General features: G+C 39.1%; 1 long non-coding RNA gene across 1 annotated transcript; it reads left to right on the forward strand.

Annotated features, from left to right (window-relative positions):
* Window positions 1–19,462: 19,462 nt before the first annotated feature.
* On the forward strand, window positions 19,463–20,761 carry LOC147155402 (uncharacterized). Its single transcript, XR_015092343.1, has 2 exons — window positions 19,463–19,762; window positions 20,452–20,761. It is a non-coding gene; the product is annotated as an uncharacterized LOC147155402 (long non-coding RNA).
* Window positions 20,762–21,259: the final 498 nt, after the last annotated feature.

Below are 21,259 nucleotides of genomic sequence, written 5' to 3' on the forward strand. Positions count from 1 at the left end.
AAACTAGGGCTAGGGTTTTGAATTAGGGTTTTAAACTAGGGCTAGGGTTACAAATTAGGGTTTCAAACTCGGGCTAGTGTTACAAATTAGGGTTTCAAACGAGGGCTAGAGTTTAAAATTAGGGTTTCAAACTAGGTTTAGGGTTTTGAATTAGGGTTTTAAACTAGGGCTAGGGTTTCAAACTAGGGCTTAAGTTTAAAATTAGGGTTTCAAACTAGGGTTAGGGTTTCAAACAAGGGCTAGTGTTTCAAATTAGGGTTTCAAACTAGGGCTAGGGTCTCAAATTAGGGTTTCAAACTAGGGCTAGGGTCTCAAATTAGGGTTTCAAACTAGGGCTAGGGTCTCAAATTAGGGTTTCAAACTAAGGCTAGGGTTTCATATTTGGGTTTTAAACTAGGGTTAAGGTTCAAAATTAGGGTTTTAAACTAGGGCTAGGGTTTCAAATTAGGGTTTCAAACTAGGGCTAGGGTTTCAAATTAGGGTTTCATATTAGGGTCTCAAATTAGGGTTTCAAACAAGGGCTAGTGTCTCAAATTAGGGTTTCAAACTCGGGCTAGGGTCTCAAATTAGGGTTTCAAACTCGGGCTAGGGTTTTGAATTAGGGTTTTAAACTAGGGCTAGGGTTACAAATTAGGGTTTCAAACTCGGGCTAGTGTTATAAATTAGGGTTTCAAAATAGGATTAGGGTTCCAAATTAGGGTTTCAAACAAGGGCTAGGGTTACAAATTAGGGTTTCAAACGAGGGCTAGAGTTTAAAATTAGGGTTTCAAACTAGGTTTAGGGTTTTGAATTAGGGTTTTAAACTAGGGCTAGGGTTTCAAACTAGGGCTAAAGTTTAAAATTAGGGTTTCAAACTAGGGTTAGGGTTTCAAACAAGGGCTAGGGTCTCAAATAAGGGTTTCAAACAAGGGCTAGGGTCTCAAATTAGGGTTTCAAACAAGGGCTTGGGTCTCAAATTAGGGTTTCAAACTCGGGCTAGGGTCTCAAATTAGGGTTTCAAACTCGGGCTAGGGTTTCATATTAGGGTTTCAAACTAGGGCTAGGGTTTTGAATTAGGGTTTTAAACTAGGGCTAGGGTTACAAATTAGGGTTTCAAACTCGGGCTAGGGTTTTGAATTAGGGTTTTAAACTAGGGCTAGGGTTTCAAACTAGGTCTTAAGTTTAAAATTAGGGTTTCAAACTAGGGCTTCAAACAAGGGCTAGGGTCTCAAATTAGGGTTTCAAACAAGGGCTTGGGTCTCAAATTAGGGTTCCAAACTAGGGCTAGGGTTTCAAATTAGGGCTAGGGTCTCAAATTAGGGTTTCAAACTAGGGCTAGGGTTTCATATTTGGGTTTTAAACTAGGGCTGGGGTCTCAAATTAGGGTTTAAACTAGGGCTAGGGTTACAAATTAGGGTTTCAAACTAGGGCTTAAGTTTAAAATTAGGGTTTCAAACTAGGGTTAGGGTTTCAAACAAGGGCTAGGGTCTCAAATTAGGGTTTCAAACAAGGGCTAGGGTCTCAAATTAGGGTTTCAAACAAGGGCTAGGGTCTCAAATTAGGGTTTCAAACTCGGGCGAGGGTTTTGAATTAGGGTTTTAAACTAGGGCTAGGGTTACAAATTAGGGTTTCAAACTCGGGCTAGTGTTACAAATTAGGGTTTCAAAATAGGATTAGGGTTCCAAATTAGGGTTTCAAACAAGGGCTAGGGTTACAAATTAGGGTTTCAAACGAGGGCTAGAGTTTAAAATTAGGGTTTCAAACTAGGTTTAGGGTTTTGAATTAGGGTTTTAAACTAGGGCTAGGGTTTCAAACTAGGGCTAAAGTTTAAAATTAGGGTTTCAAACTAGGGTTAGGGTTTCAAACAAGGGTTAGGGTCTCAAATTAGGGTTTCAAACAAGGGCTAGGGTCTCAAATTAGGGTTTCAAACAAGGGCTAGGGTCTCAAATTAGGGTTTCAAACTCGGGCTAGGGTCTTAAATTAGGGTTTCAAACTCGGGCTAGGGTTTCATATTAGGGTTTCAAACTAGGGCTAGGGTTTTGAATTAGGGTTTTAAACTAGGGCTAGGGTTACAAATTAGGGTTTCAAACTCGGGCTAGGGTTTTGAATTAGGGTTTTAAACTAGGGCTAGGGTTTCAAACTAGGTCTTAAATTTAAAATTAGGGTTTCAAACTAGGGCTTCAAACAAGGGCTAGGGTCTCAAATTAGGGTTTCAAACAAGGGCTTGGGTCTCAAATTAGGGTTCCAAACTAGGGCTAGGGTTTCAAACTAGGGCTAGGGTCTCAAATTAGGGTTTCAAAATAGGGTTAAGGTTTTAAACAAGTGCTCCTGTCTCAAATTAGGGGTTTAAACTAGGGCTAGGGTTTCAAATTAGGGTTTAAAACAAGGGCTAGGGTCTCAAATTAGGGTTTCAAACAAGGGCTAGGGTTTCAAATTAGGGTTTGAAACTAGGGCTAGGGTCTCAAATTAGGGTTTGAAACTAGGGCTAGGGTTTAAAATGAGGGTTTCAAACAAGGGCTAGGGTTTCAAATTAGGGTTTCAAACAAGGGCTAGTGTTTCAAATTAGGGTTTCAAACTAGGGCTAGGGTCTCAAATTAGGGTTTCAAACTAGGGCTAGGGTCTCAAATTAGGGTTTCAAACTAGGTCTAGGGTTTTAAATTAGGGTTTCAAACAAGGGCTAGTGTTTCAAATTAGGGTTTCAAACAAGGGCTTGGGTCTCAAATTAGGGTTCCAAACTAGGGCTAGGGTTTCAAATTAGGGCTAGGGTCTCAAATTAGGGTTTCAAACTAGGGCTAGGGTTTCATATTTGGGTTTTAAACTAGGGCTGGGGTCTCAAATTAGGGTTTAAACTAGGGCTAGGGTTACAAATTAGGGTTTCAAACTAGGGCTTAAGTTTAAAATTAGGGTTTCAAACTAGGGTTAGGGTTTCAAACAAGGGCTAGGGTCTCAAATTAGGGTTTCAAACAAGGGCTAGGGTCTCAAATTAGGGTTTCAAACAAGGGCTAGGGTCTCAAATTAGGGTTTCAAACTCGGGCGAGGGTTTTGAATTAGGGTTTTAAACTAGGGCTAGGGTTACAAATTAGGGTTTCAAACTCGGGCTAGTGTTACAAATTAGGGTTTCAAAATAGGATTAGGGTTCCAAATTAGGGTTTCCAACAAGGGCTAGGGTTACAAATTAGGGTTTCAAACGAGGGCTAGAGTTTAAAATTAGGGTTTCAAACTAGGTTTAGGGTTTTGAATTAGGGTTTTAAACTAGGGCTAGGGTTTCAAACTAGGGCTAAAGTTTAAAATTAGGGTTTCAAACTAGGGTTAGGGTTTCAAACAAGGGTTAGGGTCTCAAATTAGGGTTTCAAACAAGGGCTAGGGTCTCAAATTAGGGTTTCAAACAAGGGCTAGGGTCTCAAATTAGGGTTTCAAACTCGGGCTAGGGTCTCAAATTAGGGTTTCAAACTCGGGCTAGGGTTTCATATTAGGGTTTCAAACTAGGGCTAGGGTTTTGAATTAGGGTTTTAAACTAGGGCTAGGGTTACAAATTAGGGTTTCAAACTCGGGCTAGGGTTTTGAATTAGGGTTTTAAACTAGGGCTAGGGTTTCAAACTAGGTCTTAAGTTTAAAATTAGGGTTTCAAACTAGGGCTTCAAACAAGGGCTAGGGTCTCAAATTAGGGTTTCAAACAAGGGCTTGGGTCTCAAATTAGGGTTCCAAACTAGGGCTAGGGTTTCAAACTAGGGCTAGGGTCTCAAATTAGGGTTTCAAAATAGGGTTAAGGTTTTAAACAAGGGCTGCTGTCTCAAATTAGGGGTTTAAACTAGGGCTAGGGTTTCAAATTAGGGTTTAAAACAAGGGCTAGGGTCTCAAATTAGGGTTTCAAACAAGGGCTAGGGTTTCAAATTAGGGTTTGAAACTAGGGCTAGGGTCTCAAATTAGGGTTTGAAACTAGGGCTAGGGTTTAAAATGAGGGTTTCAAACAAGGGCTAGGGTTTCAAATTAGGGTTTCAAACAAGGGCTAGTGTTTCAAATTAGGGTTTCAAACTAGGGCTAGGGTCTCAAATTAGGGTTTCAAACTAGGGCTAGGGTCTCAAATTAGGGTTTCAAACTAGGTCTAGGGTTTTAAATTAGGGTTTCAAACAAGGGCTAGTGTTTCAAATTAGGGTTTCAAACTAGGGCTAGGGTCTCAAATTAGGGTTTCAAACTAGGGCTAGGGTCTCAAACTAGGGTTTCAAACTAGGGCTAGGGTTTGATATTTGGGTTTTAAACTAGGGTTAAGGTTCAAAATTAGGGTTTTAAACTAGGGCTAGGGTTTCAAATTAGGGTTTCAAATTAGGGTTTCAAACTAGGGATAGGGTTTCAAATTAGGGTTTCATATTAGGGTTTCAAGCTAGGGTTTCAAACTGGGGCTAGTGTTACAAATTAGGGTTTCAAAATAGGGTTAGGTTTCCAAATTAGGGTTTCAAACAAGGGCTAGGGTCTCAGATTAGGGTTTTAAACTAGGGCTGGGGTCTCAAATTAGGGTTTCAAACTAGGGCTTAAGTTTAAAATTAGGGTTTCAACCTAGGGTTAGGGTTTCAAACAAGGGCTAGGGTCTCAAATTAGGGTTTCAAACAAGGGCTAGGGTCTCAAATTAGGGTTTCAAACTCGGGCTAGGGTCTCAAATTAGGGTTTCAAACTCGGGCTAGGGTTTTGAATTAGGGTTTTAAACTAGGGCTAGGGTTACAAATTAGGGTTTCAAAATAGGATTAGGGTTCCAAATTAGGGTTTCAAACAAGGGCTATGGTTACAAATTAGGGTTTCAAACGAGGGCTAGAGTTTAAAATTAGGGTTTCAAACTAGGTTTAGGGTTTTGAATTAGGGTTTTAAACTAGGGCTAGGGTTTCAAACTAGGGCTAAAGTTTAAAATTAGGGTTTCAAACTAGGGTTAGGGTTTCAAACAAGGGCTAGGGTCTCAAATTAGGTTTTTCAAACAAGGGCTAGGGTCTCAAATTAGGGTTTCAAACTCGGGCTAGGGTCTCAAATTAGGGTTTCAAACAAGGGCTAGGGTCTCAAATTAGGGTTTCAAACTCGGGCTAGGGTCTTAAATTAGGGTTTCAAACTCGGGCTAGGGTTTCATATTAGGGTTTCAAACTAGGGCTAGGGTTTTGAATTAGGGTTTTAAACTAGGGCTAGGGTTACAAATTAGGGTTTCAAACTCGGGCTAGGGTTTTGAATTAGGGTTTTAAACTAGGGCTAGGGTTTCAAACTAGGTCTTAAATTTAAAATTAGGGTTTCAAACTAGGGCTTCAAACAAGGGCTAGGGTCTCAAATTAGGGTTTCAAACAAGGGCTTGGGTCTCAAATTAGGGTTCCAAACTAGGGCTAGGGTTTCAAACTAGGGCTAGGGTCTCAAATTAGGGTTTCAAAATAGGGTTAAGGTTTTAAACAAGTGCTCCTGTCTCAAATTAGGGGTTTAAACTAGGGCTAGGGTTTCAAATTAGGGTTTAAAACAAGGGCTAGGGTCTCAAATTAGGGTTTCAAACAAGGGCTAGGGTTTCAAATTAGGGTTTGAAACTAGGGCTAGGGTCTCAAATTAGGGTTTGAAACTAGGGCTAGGGTTTAAAATGAGGGTTTCAAACAAGGGCTAGGGTTTCAAATTAGGGTTTCAAACAAGGGCTAGTGTTTCAAATTAGGGTTTCAAACTAGGGCTAGGGTCTCAAATTAGGGTTTCAAACTAGGGCTAGGGTCTCAAATTAGGGTTTCAAACTAGGTCTAGGGTTTTAAATTAGGGTTTCAAACAAGGGCTAGTGTTTCAAATTAGGGTTTCAAACAAGGGCTTGGGTCTCAAATTAGGGTTCCAAACTAGGGCTAGGGTTTCAAATTAGGGCTAGGGTCTCAAATTAGGGTTTCAAACTAGGGCTAGGGTTTCATATTTGGGTTTTAAACTAGGGCTGGGGTCTCAAATTAGGGTTTAAACTAGGGCTAGGGTTACAAATTAGGGTTTCAAACTAGGGCTTAAGTTTAAAATTAGGGTTTCAAACTAGGGTTAGGGTTTCAAACAAGGGCTAGGGTCTCAAATTAGGGTTTCAAACAAGGGCTAGGGTCTCAAATTAGGGTTTCAAACAAGGGCTAGGGTCTCAAATTAGGGTTTCAAACTCGGGCGAGGGTTTTGAATTAGGGTTTTAAACTAGGGCTAGGGTTACAAATTAGGGTTTCAAACTCGGGCTAGTGTTACAAATTAGGGTTTCAAAATAGGATTAGGGTTCCAAATTAGGGTTTCCAACAAGGGCTAGGGTTACAAATTAGGGTTTCAAACGAGGGCTAGAGTTTAAAATTAGGGTTTCAAACTAGGTTTAGGGTTTTGAATTAGGGTTTTAAACTAGGGCTAGGGTTTCAAACTAGGGCTAAAGTTTAAAATTAGGGTTTCAAACTAGGGTTAGGGTTTCAAACAAGGGTTAGGGTCTCAAATTAGGGTTTCAAACAAGGGCTAGGGTCTCAAATTAGGGTTTCAAACAAGGGCTAGGGTCTCAAATTAGGGTTTCAAACTCGGGCTAGGGTCTCAAATTAGGGTTTCAAACTCGGGCTAGGGTTTCATATTAGGGTTTCAAACTAGGGCTAGGGTTTTGAATTAGGGTTTTAAACTAGGGCTAGGGTTACAAATTAGGGTTTCAAACTCGGGCTAGGGTTTTGAATTAGGGTTTTAAACTAGGGCTAGGGTTTCAAACTAGGTCTTAAGTTTAAAATTAGGGTTTCAAACTAGGGCTTCAAACAAGGGCTAGGGTCTCAAATTAGGGTTTCAAACAAGGGCTTGGGTCTCAAATTAGGGTTCCAAACTAGGGCTAGGGTTTCAAACTAGGGCTAGGGTCTCAAATTAGGGTTTCAAAATAGGGTTAAGGTTTTAAACAAGGGCTGCTGTCTCAAATTAGGGGTTTAAACTAGGGCTAGGGTTTCAAATTAGGGTTTAAAACAAGGGCTAGGGTCTCAAATTAGGGTTTCAAACAAGGGCTAGGGTTTCAAATTAGGGTTTGAAACTAGGGCTAGGGTCTCAAATTAGGGTTTGAAACTAGGGCTAGGGTTTAAAATGAGGGTTTCAAACAAGGGCTAGGGTTTCAAATTAGGGTTTCAAACAAGGGCTAGTGTTTCAAATTAGGGTTTCAAACTAGGGCTAGGGTCTCAAATTAGGGTTTCAAACTAGGGCTAGGGTCTCAAATTAGGGTTTCAAACTAGGTCTAGGGTTTTAAATTAGGGTTTCAAACAAGGGCTAGTGTTTCAAATTAGGGTTTCAAACTAGGGCTAGGGTCTCAAATTAGGGTTTCAAACTAGGGCTAGGGTCTCAAACTAGGGTTTCAAACTAGGGCTAGGGTTTGATATTTGGGTTTTAAACTAGGGTTAAGGTTCAAAATTAGGGTTTTAAACTAGGGCTAGGGTTTCAAATTAGGGTTTCAAACTAGGGATAGGGTTTCAAATTAGGGTTTCATATTAGGGTTTCAAGCTAGGGTTTCAAACTGGGGCTAGTGTTACAAATTAGGGTTTCAAAATAGGGTTAGGTTTCCAAATTAGGGTTTCAAACAAGGGCTAGGGTCTCAGATTAGGGTTTTAAACTAGGGCTGGGGTCTCAAATTAGGGTTTCAAACTAGGGCTTAAGTTTAAAATTAGGGTTTCAACCTAGGGTTAGGGTTTCAAACAAGGGCTAGGGTCTCAAATTAGGGTTTCAAACAAGGGCTAGGGTCTCAAATTAGGGTTTCAAACTCGGGCTAGGGTCTCAAATTAGGGTTTCAAACTCGGGCTAGGGTTTTGAATTAGGGTTTTAAACTAGGGCTAGGGTTACAAATTAGGGTTTCAAAATAGGATTAGGGTTCCAAATTAGGGTTTCAAACAAGGGCTATGGTTACAAATTAGGGTTTCAAACGAGGGCTAGAGTTTAAAATTAGGGTTTCAAACTAGGTTTAGGGTTTTGAATTAGGGTTTTAAACTAGGGCTAGGGTTTCAAACTAGGGCTAAAGTTTAAAATTAGGGTTTCAAACTAGGGTTAGGGTTTCAAACAAGGGCTAGGGTCTCAAATTAGGTTTTTCAAACAAGGGCTAGGGTCTCAAATTAGGGTTTCAAACTCGGGCTAGGGTCTCAAATTAGGGTTTCAAACTCGGGCTAGGGTTTCATTTTAGGGTTTCAAACTAGGGCTAGGGTTTTGAATTAGGGTTTTAAACTAGGGCTAGGGTTACAAATTAGGGTTTCAAACTCGGGCTAGGGTTTTGAATTAGGGTTTTAAACTAGGGCTAGGGTTTCAAACTAGGTCTTAAGTTTAAAATTAGGGTTTCAAACTAGGGCTTCAAACAAGGGCTAGGGTCTCAAATTAGGGTTTCAAACAAGGGCTTGGGTCTCAAATTAGGGTTCCAAACTAGGGCTAGGGTTTCAAACTAGGGCTAGGGTTCAAAGTTAGGGTTTTAAACTAGGGCTAAGATTTAAAATTAGGGTTTTAAACTAGGGCTAGGGATTCAGATTAGGGTTTCAAACTAGGTTAGGGTTCCAAATTAGGGTTTCAAACTAGGGCTAGGGTTTCAAACTAGGGCTAGGGTTTCAAATTAGGGTTTCAAACTAGGGCTAGGGTCTCAAATTTGGGTTTCAAAAAAGGGCTAGGGTCTCAAATTAGGGTTTTAAACTAGGGCTAGTGTTTCATATTAGGGTTTCAAACTAGGGCGAGGGTTTCATATTAGGGTTTCAAACTAGGTCTAGGGTTTTAAATTAGGGTTTCGAATTAGACTTAGTGTTTCAAATTAGGGATTCAAACAAGGGCTAGGGTTTTAAACTAGGGCTAGGGTTTTAAATTAGGGTTTTAAACTAGGGCTAGGGTTTCAAATTAGGGTTTCAAACTAGGGCTAGGGTTTCAAATTAGGGTTTAAAAATTGTGCTAGGGTTTCAAATTAGGGTTTCAAACTAGGGCTAGGGTTCCATATTAGGGTTTTAAACTAGGTCTAGGGTTTCAAATTAGGGTTTCAAACAAGGGCTATGGTTTCATATTAGGGTTTAAAACTAGGGCTAGGTTTTCAAACTCGGGCTAGTGTTACAAATTAGGGTTTCAAAATAGGGTTAGGGTTTCAAACAAGGGCTAGGGTCTCAGATTAGGGTTTAAATTAGGGCTAGAGTTTCACATTAGGGTTTCAAAATAGGGTTAAGGTTCCAAATTAGGGTTTCAAACAAGGGCTAGTGTCTCAAATTAGGGGTTTAAACTAGGGCTTGGGTTTCAAATTTGGGTTTCAAACGAGGGCGAGGGTTCAAAATTAGGGTTTCAAACTAGGTCTAGGGTTTTAAATTAGGGTTTCAAACAAGGGCTAGTGTTTCAAATTAGGGTTTCAAACAAGGGCTAGGGTCTCAAATTAGGGTTTCAAACTAGGGCTAGGGTTTCATATTTGGGTTTTAAACTAGGGTTAAGGTTCAAAATTAGGGTTACTAGGACTAGTGTTTCACATTAGGGTTTCAAAATAGGATTAAGGTTCCAAATTAGGGTTTCAAACAAGGGCTAGTGTATCAAATTAGGGGTTTAAACTAGGGCTAGGGTTCAAAGTTAGGGTTTTAAACTAGGGCTAAGATTTAAAATTAGGGTTTTAAACTAAAGTTAAGGTTTCAAATAAGGGTTTCAAACTAGGGCTAGGGATTCAGATTAGGGTTTCAAACTAGGTTAGGGTTCCAAATTAGGGTTTAAAACAAGGGCTAGGGTCTCAAATTAGGGTTTCAAACAAGGGCTAGGGTTTCAAATTAGGGTTTCAAACTAGGGCTAGGGTCTCAAATTAGGGTTTGAAACTAGGGCTAGGGTTTAAAATGAGGGTTTCAAACAAGGGCTAGGGTTTCAAATTAGGGTTTTAAACTAGGGCTAGGAATTCAAATTTGGGTTTCAAACTAGGGGGAGGGTTCAAAATTAGGTTTTCAAACTAGCCTAGGGTTTTAAATTAGGGTTTCAAACAAGGGCTAGTGTTTCAAATTAGGGTTTCAAACTAGGGCTAGGGTCTCAAATTAGGGTTTCAAACTAGGGCTAGGGTCTCAAATTAGGGTTTGAAACTAGGGCTAGGGTCTCAAATTAGGGTTTCAAACTAGGGCTAGGGTTATATATTTGGGTTTTAAACTAGGGTTAAGGTTCAAAATTAGGGTTTTAAACTAGGGCTAGGGTTTCAAATTAGGGTTTCAAACTAGGGCTAGGGTTTCAAATTAGGGTTTCATATTAGGGTTTCAAGCTAGGGTTTCAAACTGGGGCTAGTGTTACAAATTAGGGTTTCAAAATAGGGTTAGGGTTCCAAATTAGGGTTTCAAACAAGGGCTAGGTTCTCAGATTAGGGTTTTAAACTAGGGCTGGGGTCTCAAATTAGGGTTTAAACTAGGGCTAGGGTTACAAATTAGGGTTTCAAACTCGGGCTAGGGTTTCATATTAGGGTTTCAAACTCGGGCTAGGGTTACAAATTAGGGTTTCAAACAAGGGCTAGGGTCTCAAATTAGGGTTTCAAACAAGGGCTAGGGTCTCAAATTAGGGTTTCAAACAAGGGCTAGGGTCTCAAATTAGGGTTTCAAACTCGGGATAGGGTCTCAAATTAGGGTTTCAAACTCGGGCTAGGGTTCCATATTAGGGTTTTAAACTAGGTCTAGGGTTTCAAATTAGGGTTTCAAACAAGGGCTATGGTTTCATATTAGGGTTTAAAACTAGGGCTAGGTTTTCAAACTAGGGCTAGTGTTACAAATTAGGGTTTCAAAATAGGGTTAGGGTTTCAAACAAGGGCTAGGGTCTCAGATTAGGGTTTAAATTAGGGCTAGAGTTTCACATTAGGGTTTCAAAATAGGGTTAAGGTTCCAAATTAGGGTTTCAAACAAGGGCTAGTGTCTCAAATTAGGGGTTTAAACTAGGGCTTGGGTTTCAAATTTGGGTTTCAAACGAGGGCGAGGGTTCAAAATTAGGGTTTCAAACTAGGTCTAGGGTTTTAAATTAGGGTTTCAAACAAGGGCTAGTGTTTCAAATTAGGGTTTCAAACAAGGGCTAGGGTCTCAAATTAGGGTTTCAAACTAGGGCTAGGGTTTCATATTTGGGTTTTAAACTAGGGTTAAGGTTCAAAATTAGGGTTACTAGGACTAGTGTTTCACATTAGGGTTTCAAAATAGGGTTAAGGTTCCAAATTAGGGTTTCAAACAAGGGCTAGTGTATCAAATTAGGGGTTTAAACTAGGGCTAGGGTTCAAAGTTAGGGTTTTAAACTAGGGCTAAGATTTAGAATTAGGGTTTTAAACTAGGGTTAAGGTTTCAAATAAGGGTTTCAAACTAGGGCTAGGGATTCAGATTAGGGTTTCAAACTAGGTTAGGGTTCCAAATTAGGGTTTAAAACAAGGGCTAGGGTCGCAAATTAGGGTTTCAAACAAGGGCTAGGGTTTCAAATTAGGGTTTGAAACTAGGGCTAGGGTCTCAAATTAGGGTTTGAAACTAGGGCTAGGGTTTAAAATGAGGGTTTCAAACAAGGGCTAGGGTTTCAAATTAGGGTTTTAAACTAGGGCTAGGAATTCAAATTTGGGTTTCAAACTAGGGGGAGGGTTCAAAATTAGGTTTTCAAACTAGCCTAGGGTTTTAAATTAGGGTTTCAAACAAGGGCTAGTGTTTCAAATTAGGGTTTCAAACTAGGGCTAGGGTCTCAAATTAGGGTTTCAAACTAGGGCTAGGGTCTCAAATTAGGGTTTCAAACTAGGGCTAGGGTCTCAAATTAGGGTTTCAAACTAGGGCTAGGGTTATATATTTGGGTTTTAAACTAGGGTTAAGGTTCAAAATTAGGGTTTTAAACTAGGGCTAGGGTTTCAAATTAGGGTTTCAAACTAGGGCTAGGGTTTCAAATTAGGGTTTCATATTAGGGTTTCAAGCTAGGGTTTTAAACTGGGGCTAGTGTTACAAATTAGGGTTTCAAATAGGGTTAGGGTTCCAAATTAGGGTTTCAAACAAGGGCTAGGTTCTCAGATTAGGGTTTTAAACTAGGGCTGGGGTCTCAAATTAGGGTTTAAACTAGGGCTAGGGTTACAAATTAGGGTTTCAAACTCGGGCTAGGGTTTCATATTAGGGTTTCAAACTAGGGCTAGGGTTTTGAATTAGGGTTTTAAACTAGGGCTAGGGTTACAAATTAGGGTTTCAAACAAGGGCTAGGGTCTCAAATTAGGGTTTCAAACAAGGGCTAGGGTCTCAAATTAGGGTTTCAAACAAGGGCTAGGGTCTCAAATTAGGGTTTCAAACTCGGGCTAGGGTCTCAAATTAGGGTTTCAAACTCGGGCTAGGGTTTAATATTAGGGTTTCAAACTAGGGCTAGGGTTTTGAATTAGGGTTTTAAACTAGGGATAGGGTTACAAATTAGGGTTTCAAACTCGGGCTAGTGTTACAAATTAGGGTTTCAAAATAGGATTAGTGTTCCAAATTAGGGTTTCAAACAAGGGCTAGGGTTACAAATTAGGGTTTCAAACGAGGGCTAGAGTTTAAAATTAGGGTTTCAAACTAGGTTTAGGGTTTTGAATTAGGGTTTTAAACTAGGGCTAGGGTTTCAAACTAGGCCTTAAGTTTAAAATTAGGGTTTCAAACAAGGGCTAGGGTTTCAAATTAGGGTTTTAAACTAGGGCTGGGGTCTCAAATTAGGGTTTAAACTAGGGCTAGGGTTACAAATTAGGGTTTCAAACTAGGGTTTAAGTTTAAAATTAGGGTTTCAAACTAGGAATTGGATTTCAAACAAGGGCTAGTGTCTCAAATTAGGGTTTCAAACAAGGACTAGGGTTTTGAATTAGGGTTTTAAACTAGGGCTAGGGTTTAAAATTAGGGTTTCAAACTAGGGTTAGGGTTCCAAATTAGGGTTTCAAACAAGGGCTAGGGTCTCAAATGAGGGTTTCAAACTAGGGCTAGTGTTTCATATTAGGGTTTTAAACTAGGTCTTGGGTTTCATATTAGGGTTTCAAACTAGGGCGAGGGTTAAAAATTAGGGTTTTAAACTAGGTCTAGGGTTTTAAATTAGGATTTTAAACTAGGGCTAGGGTTTCAAACAAGGGCTAGGGTTTCAAACGAGGGCTAGGGTTTCAAATTAGGGTTTGAAACTAGGACTAGGATTTAAAATTATGGTTCCAAATTAGTGTTTCAAACTAGGGCTAGTGTTTCAAATTAGGGCTAGTGTTTCAAATTAGGGCTAGTGTTTCAAATTAGGGCTAGTGTTTCAAACTAGGGTCTCAAATTAGGGTTTCAAACTAGGGTTAAGGTTCAAAATTAGGGTTTTAAACTAGGGCTAGGATTTAAAATTAGGGTTTTCAAATAAGGGTTTCAAATTAGGGTTTCAAACTAGGGCTATGGTTTCAAATTAGGGTTTCAAACTAGGGCTATGGTTTCAAATTAGGGTTTCAAACTAGGGCTATGGTTAGGGGTTAGGGTTAGGTTTTTGGAAAGGGGTTAACTCCCGGGTATCTCCCGCCTCATCATTTTGACTGGACGGTTGTCATTCCGCAACTCTTATGCTTATGTCTCTCACCTCAGTTTAATAAAAAAATCTTAACAAAAATGTGTCTGATTCTTGTTAATCATGTAACCTGGGGTTAGGGTTAGGGTTGGGGTTGGGGTTGGTTTTAGGGTTAGGGTTAGGGTTGGGGTTGGGGTTGGGGTTGGGTTAGGGTTGGGGTTGGGTTTGGGTTTGGGTTTGGGTTTGGGTTAGGGTTTAGGGTTAGGGTTTGGGTTTGGGTTTGGGTTTGGGTTTGGGTTTGGGTTAAGTGTTAGGGTTAGGAATGAGGGATTGAGCCCTTCCTCGACCAGGATAGGGGAATTGATCCCCCCTCCTGGAGCGAAAGGGAATCGCACGGTCCTTCCGTCCTTGGTACCTCCCGACGTCACGTTCCTTCCACTGATGTGTGGGCTGGCGTCTCCGCCCATTGCGGACAACAGTCCACCCACCATCCATCATACTTTTTTTTAAATCTCTGATTCCTTTTTATGGTAATTGATGTATAATAATGTTTTTAATCTTTTATTTAATAGTTAGGAGTTGCCTTTGTATCCTATGCAATCACTATCTACAAATCTATTTTATTTAAGATGTTATGTATAATTGATTTTTAATCTTTTATTTATTCAATAGGAGTGGCCTTTGTTATATATGTAATCACTATCTATTAATATAAAACAAACAAAAACAATCAAAAAAAAATGTTTTATATAAAAAAATAGTTCTAATTCCTAATGAGTATAATTAAATGTAAGTGTGCCTTGACAACGTTTCGGCTCATCCAGAGCCTTCTTCAGGTAAATGGCACAATGAAAATGCAATTAAGCTCTTCCTGGCGAGAGATGTTGTCTCTGCAACGACCAAACTCCAACTGAGCAGCTGTGAGTCTGCGATCCTTTATATACTTGCGAAACCAGCCCGCCCCCAACTCAAATTGAACACGCCCACTCCATGTACAATGAAAAAGCAAACCTCATGAAATAACCTTCTAAATATCCAACCCTATTAGTTTATACACTTATGTACACTTCACTTAGTATTTAACTTTAAAGTACATATATATCCCCACAAATGTACTGTACATATTTACAACTCTTTAATTATGCATGCATTATATTTTAATCGTATTAACCTATTTTAACATCATGAATTAACTGTCCATTTTAATATCCCACTAATTATGCACCTATGATATTTTTATCTTGTTTAACACCATGAAATTGTGTTATTACCGTGTAATACAACACATGTATGTCATAATACAACATTCACACCATATACAGTTTTCATATTTACTATATACATATAATTCACATCCCACTAGGGTTAGAAAGGTGTCCAGGGTTATATACAATTATAGGGTTGAGGTTAGGGTTAGCACTCAGTAGGGCCATAGTACATCCACTAGGTTAGGGTTAGTATAGCTGGGGTTGGGGTTAGGGTTAGGGTTAGGGTTGGGGTTAGGGTTAATATAGCCAGGGTTAGGGTTGGGGTTAGGGTTGGGGTTGGGGTTAGGGTTAAGGTTAAGGGTTAGGGTTAGGGGTTAGGGTTAGGGTTAGGGTTAAGGGTTAGGTTTATGAACAGGATTCGTCCTTCCGCCGAAGCGGGAGGAGGGAGGTGCACTGTCCATCCCCCAGCGCTCTCGCCCTCCCTGGTACCAGCGTGGTCGACCGCCACCCCCCTGTTGCCCATTTTGTTCCCCTAATCGTTGGCGACGTCTGCCATACTGGATAACGGTCCAGTCATCACCATTGTCATACATCATATATTTTTTTGTTGTTTTGTTTTTTTCAATTAATTATATATTGTTTTGGTTTTTAATCTATCTATTCTACAAAAACAAAAGAAATAAACAAAAAAGATTTGAAAAAAAGAAAATTGAAAATAAGTGTCAAAAAAAACTAGTGCCCGTCGCGACGTTTCGACCTTGAGAGGTCTTCCTCAGGCGTGGGCACAATAAAAGAAAAGAAAGGGCTAATGTATAGAAAGTAACAAAATGTCACTAATATGAATCAAACGGCTTTTCTCGACTGCGAGGAGCTGTTGTCCTTCCAAGAGTCAGAGCAGGAATGAAGGCACGGGCTTTTATAGCACAATGAGAGGGAGGAGGAGGAGGAGGGAGAGGGAGAGAGAAAAAAACAAAAAAAACGGTCAAACTGTGTTTCCCAGAATGTTTATTTTCAAATTAACCCCAGGTGTTCATTTTCCAATTAAACCAGAATGTATATTTTCTAATCTAACAGTCAAAATGTGTTTCCCAGAATGTTTATTTTCAAATAAATCAGAGTGTTTAATATCAAATGTAACAGTAAAAATGTTGCGCCAAAAAGTGTCTCACTCGGGTTGTGTGGGTCATTTTTTGTTTCCTTATGTTCTAGCGGTGTTGTGTCATTCTTGTGGATATTGACTTCTTCGTTTCTCCAATATATTGCTTATTGCATTTACTGCATACAATCATATAGACACAATTGGTCGCGTTAGAGTCAAATGTTTGTGTAATACGGAAAATGACCTTATTAGACTGATGACGTGCAAATTTGGGTCTAAAAAAATAGGAAAGTTGTAGCCGTTTCCTCCCTATTTGTCTCAGGGGTTTCAATTTCGCTGTAACTAGAATATCTTGGAGATTTTTATTCCTTTTGTAGGCTGAAATGACTTGATGGGCCTCCTCTATTTTAGTATTTTGTAAAACTTGTTTGAAATTCCTCTTCAAGTAAAAGTTCAATGATGAATTGTTGGAAGAAAATGTAGTAATCAATGGAATCCATTTTTTACTCGGAGGAACCTTTGGGGCTTGGAATCCTCTCAAACAGTTTTTTAGGAAAGAACGACTGTACCCCCTCGACCGAAGCACCTTGAAAAGGGTCAGCACTGCGTCCCAAAAATCCTCATCCTGCGTACAAAAACAACTGGGATTTAATAATGCCTCGAAATGTGTGTTTAGGGTGGAAACTATATTTATGTCAAAGTGCATGTGTATCTGTTGTTTTGAAAAAAACTTTGATATCCAATCTTTTGTTTTCTGTGAATTGTTGTCCTTTGTACGTGTTGTACGTGGTCGTGTCTAAAAAATCAATGCTCTGTTTATTTATTGCAGTTTGAATCTTTATAGAGGGATCATGTGCGTCCAAGATCAGGAAAAACTCATCTAATTCTTTTGACGAATCCGTCCAAATTCCCCAGATATCATCCAGGTATCTGAGGACATGTAGTGGTTTCTTTGGACATTTGGGAAGGACTCCTTCCTCCCAAGTGGCCATAAAAATATTGGCATACGCGGGCGCAAATGTCTTGCCCATGGCCGTGCCTTTTATTTGTAAATAAAAATTCTGGTCAAATTCAAAATCATTTCTATTTAAACTCATTTCTAGCAGTTTTATGAGTTCCTTATCCGGGCACCTAGAATCGGGATACTTTTCAAAAATCTTTTTTTTACAGCCGCCAGTCCTGATGGGGTGTCAATATTTGTACATAGACTGTTTATATCAATTATAAATAATATTGCATCATTGGGGATTTCAAATTCTCTCAATTCTTTCAATGAAATGACAAATATCCTTTATATAAGAATCATGTTTAGTGGATAATGGATTCAAATAGTGGTCTATGAATTCCGCAATCCGGTAAGTCTCACTTCCGCAGTCCGAGACAATGGGTCTGCCAGGCGGAACTGAAAAGGGGACTGTCCAAGACTCAGGATTTTGATGGATTTTCGGGAATCTCCTCGCTGGTGGTTCTGTGTCTCCTTTCAAATATGGTTTCTGGTGACCATGAATGAATTTCTTTTGATGAAGTGTTTCTAAAATGTCATTTAACGGTCAAACTGTGTTTCCCAGGATGTTTATTTTCAAATAAACCTTTTATGTGAACTGACTGTGATTACACTATGTACATAATCAATTCTATATATATTGTATATGTAAATATATGGTTTTATGAATGTCTTATTTATGTATGTATATTTTTTATCAATTGAAATGAAATGTAAATATATATTAAATATGTAGCTCAGAGTCGAATTATGGAATGTATGTAATGAATTTGGGAGTCCGTAAGAAAGCAAAGAAAGAAGGAGAGCAACGAAGCCAAAAAGGACACCAAGGAAGGAAAGAAGGAAAGTCAAGCGAGACGTCAAGTGCAAGATAGAAAGTTGAAGGGAAAAGAACCATGGTTTGAGATGTCCTCATGTAACCTCTTATATGAGGATATGTTGTGGGTTCTGTTTTCCTTGCGTCTCCCTTGGTCTTGTTGAAGTGTCATCCCGCCCTTCCTCGTGTCATCCAATCAGTGCCCTCAGCCACCTGTCTTGCCCCAGGTGTGTCTCGCCCCAGGTGTGTCTTGTTGTGTCGTTAGTGTCTGTGTATTTAGTCTGCCGTCTCCCCTCCGTCTGTGTCGGTTTGTTGTCTTTCCTCGTGTCACGCTGCCCGTTTTTGCCTCGTCTCTTTTCCCCACGTTTTGGTTGACCTGGTCGTCATTTGGAAGCTCGCTTTTGTTTGATAGAAATTAATGAATCATCCGGATGAGACTCCGCCTGAAGAAGGACCAACGACCTCCGAAACGTCGCCAACACGGCCCTCATCAGGTATAGTGCACACTTTGTATATGTATATATTGGATATATTTTATATCAACTGTTATGTAAACAAATGTACATTATTTATGAACGCAGATGTCGGATTAGGGTTGAGATTCGGGTAAACTCGTTTATACTACAGACGTTAGGGTTAGGATGACATCATGGTTAGGGTTTCATCCTACATACTCCACATTAGGGTTAGTGCATTTATAGTACACAGACACGAGGGTTGAGGTTAGGGTTCGAAGAGGCAACATCTCAGACAATTCATTGAACAATTGTCGTGTGCTCGACCTGAAGAAGGCTCTTTACAGCCGAAACCTTGTCAAGGCACACTTGCATTTAATTATACTCATTAGGAATTACAACTCATTTTTTGATTGTTTTTGTTTTATTGTTTTATATTAATAGGTCGTGATTACATATATAACAAAGGCCACTCCTATTGAATAAATAAAAAATGGTTAGGAATGAGGGATTGAGCCCTTCCTCGACCAGGATAGGGGAATTGATCCCCCCTCCTGGAGCGAAAAGGAATCGCACGGTCCTTCCGTCCTTGGAACCTCCCGTCGTCACGTTCCTTCCACTGATGTGTGGGCTGGCGTCTCCGCCCATTGCGGACAACAGTCCACCCACCATCCATCATACTTTTTTCTTTTTTTTTATATCTCTGATTCCTTTTTAAGGTAATTGATGTATAATAATGTTTTTAATCTTTCATTTAATAGAAAGGAGTTGCCTTTGTATCCTATGTAATCACTATCTACAAATACATTTTATTGTAGATGTTATGTATAATTGAATTGTAATTTTTTATTTATTCAATAAGAGTGGCCTTTGTTATGTATGTAATCACTATCTATTAAAACAATAAAACAAAAACAATTAAAAAAAAAACATAAAAAAAAAATATTATATAAAAAAAATAGTTGTAATTCCTAATGAGTATAATTAAATGCAAGTGTGCCTTGACAAGGTTTCGGCTGTAAAGAGCCTTCTTCAGGTTGAGCACACGACAATTGTTCAATGAATTGTCTGAGATGTTGCCTCTTGGAAAAGCAAATCCAAACTGAGCTTCCTCTAACAGGAACCGAACTATGGAGGTAAATTTGGTGCAAAACTAACTTGTGCAAAAAAATTTGTACCTGTAGAAAAAAGTCTAAATTTGTATCTGTAAAAGTCGTGATTTGTATCTGTAAAAAAAATGTGTGCCTGTAAAAAAAAAAATTTGTCTGTAAAAAAGAAATTTGTACCTGTAAAAAAGAAATTTGTATCTGTACAAAAGAAATTTTGTACCTGTACAAAAACTATAAATTTATATCTGTAAAAGTTGTGATTTGTACCTGTAGTCAAAGAAGTCGCCACTAGGAGTCACAAGTGGTTTTTCTGCTGCTGTTCAGTGACGTGAGTTTTGCCCCATTTGTCGCGCTACAAATGGAGCAAAACTAATTTGTACTTGTAGAGCGCCGTGATTTGTACTCGTAGAAGAAGAGGGCGGGCTCTGGAGGATTTGGGCGGGCTAAAGCTCAACCTCATTGGTTGAGCGAACGACCGTGGGTTGAACTCAAATGACGCCCATAAATCCGCAATTCCAAACAGAGTAGCCACACTAGTTTACGCGTCATTTTGGAAGAAGAGGACGTCCCAGGCGTGAAAATGTCAACATGGTTAAATATACGAACACCGCGTGGAACAGCTTAAACGTTGGTTGACATGCAGAGCACTCCAAGTGGGCAGAAAGAAAGAAGTTTTAGTATGAAGGTAAGATTTATTGTACGAACATAGCTCGTAATCCGGTGCTAGCTAGCTAGCTCATCTCATGTTGTTGTCACGAAAACTGAACACATTGAAGTCACGATTTGTATTTCAAGATTTGAAGCCTACCAGTGTAAACATACGATCAATAGCTTGTACCTGTAAAAAAAAAAAGTGGACAATACTCAGCTACTTGTATTTGACTAACATTATATTCAAGCATCTGTACTCTTACTATCATAATAAAATGAAAACAAAACTTTTTTCTGCGAGTGGATCTTTAAGCCGCTCCAGGTATTTCAACCTCAACCCTGTATCCTCTGTATTTAATCATTTTATTTCAAATATTATAATTTATTGATAAATGTCAGTATTTTTGCAATGTATGCTTTGCAAACAGTTAAAATAAAAGGCTCTTACACTTTTAAACATACACATTTGCTTTCAACACTGAAGCCAAATAAAAAGAATGCAAATGGGAATGTTTATAAACAATGTCTGTCTATCAGTATTCCCACTATTTCTGATATTAAGATGTGACAAAATCTTTTGTTTTTTTTCTGGCTAACAAGATAAAGCTAAACATTTAACTGATTACGTATAATGTCAGTGGCTGTGTTTTGATGACACAGCTAGGAAGCTATGATTATTTTTTATTGTATGAATATGCTGACCCAAGCATTCTATTCGCACAGATGCCAGCATGCAGTCAATCAAAGCTACTTCTTGATCAATCGCTAGACGGTGGCACATGGTGTGACATCAAACCTGCTTCAAAGTGGCTTTGAAGTCCAACAAATGAGAATCCTTGATACACTGGTTACGGTTCTGAGATCATTTCACTGCAAACACCTTTGGGAAAGTGAAGAAATTATGCTTTCTAAATGTCTTCCAATTTTGAGTTTGAAATGTTGCAGGAGTACAATTTAATCCATATTGAGAGTTATTTGAAATAGTCAGATCAAATAACAACATGTATCATTCAATAAACAAGATTGTGCATCATTTGAAATGTTTTATTTGATGTCCAGAAGAGCCGTTTCTGCATCCATCCAAGACGAGAACAGTATTCTTCTCACAAACAGAACAAAAGTTATTGATGGAGCTGTATGAGGAATTCAAGACTCACCAAAAAAAGCAATACTGCTGCTATCACTAAGACGAGGGAAATATCATTGGCAAAAAAAAAAGAAAAAAGCAGACCGACTAAATATATAAGTTATAATTGTTTCATGTTAGATGTGTATTTCACATTAATAGTGTTATTAATTATTGATTTAATGTAAAGCACCTCGAATTTACCTCCATATTCATTCTTCACTGTTACATCTCAACAGTAGCCAAAAGCGATCATGGCAGCAAGTCGGCAAGTAGCCTATAACAATATATATAAAAAATAAGACTAAATAGGTGTTGCCCATTATTGTAGCCACCAGAAAAAAAGACTGACCACTGCCACAGGCAGATCTGCAAAATAATTTTCCATAATCCAGTTTGATGGAA

Source organism: Leptonotus elevatus, chromosome 22 (assembly GCF_054856555.1).
Source record: "Leptonotus elevatus isolate MCC_2025b chromosome 22, RoL_Lele_1.0, whole genome shotgun sequence".
Taxonomy (NCBI): domain Eukaryota; kingdom Metazoa; phylum Chordata; class Actinopteri; order Syngnathiformes; family Syngnathidae; genus Leptonotus; species Leptonotus elevatus.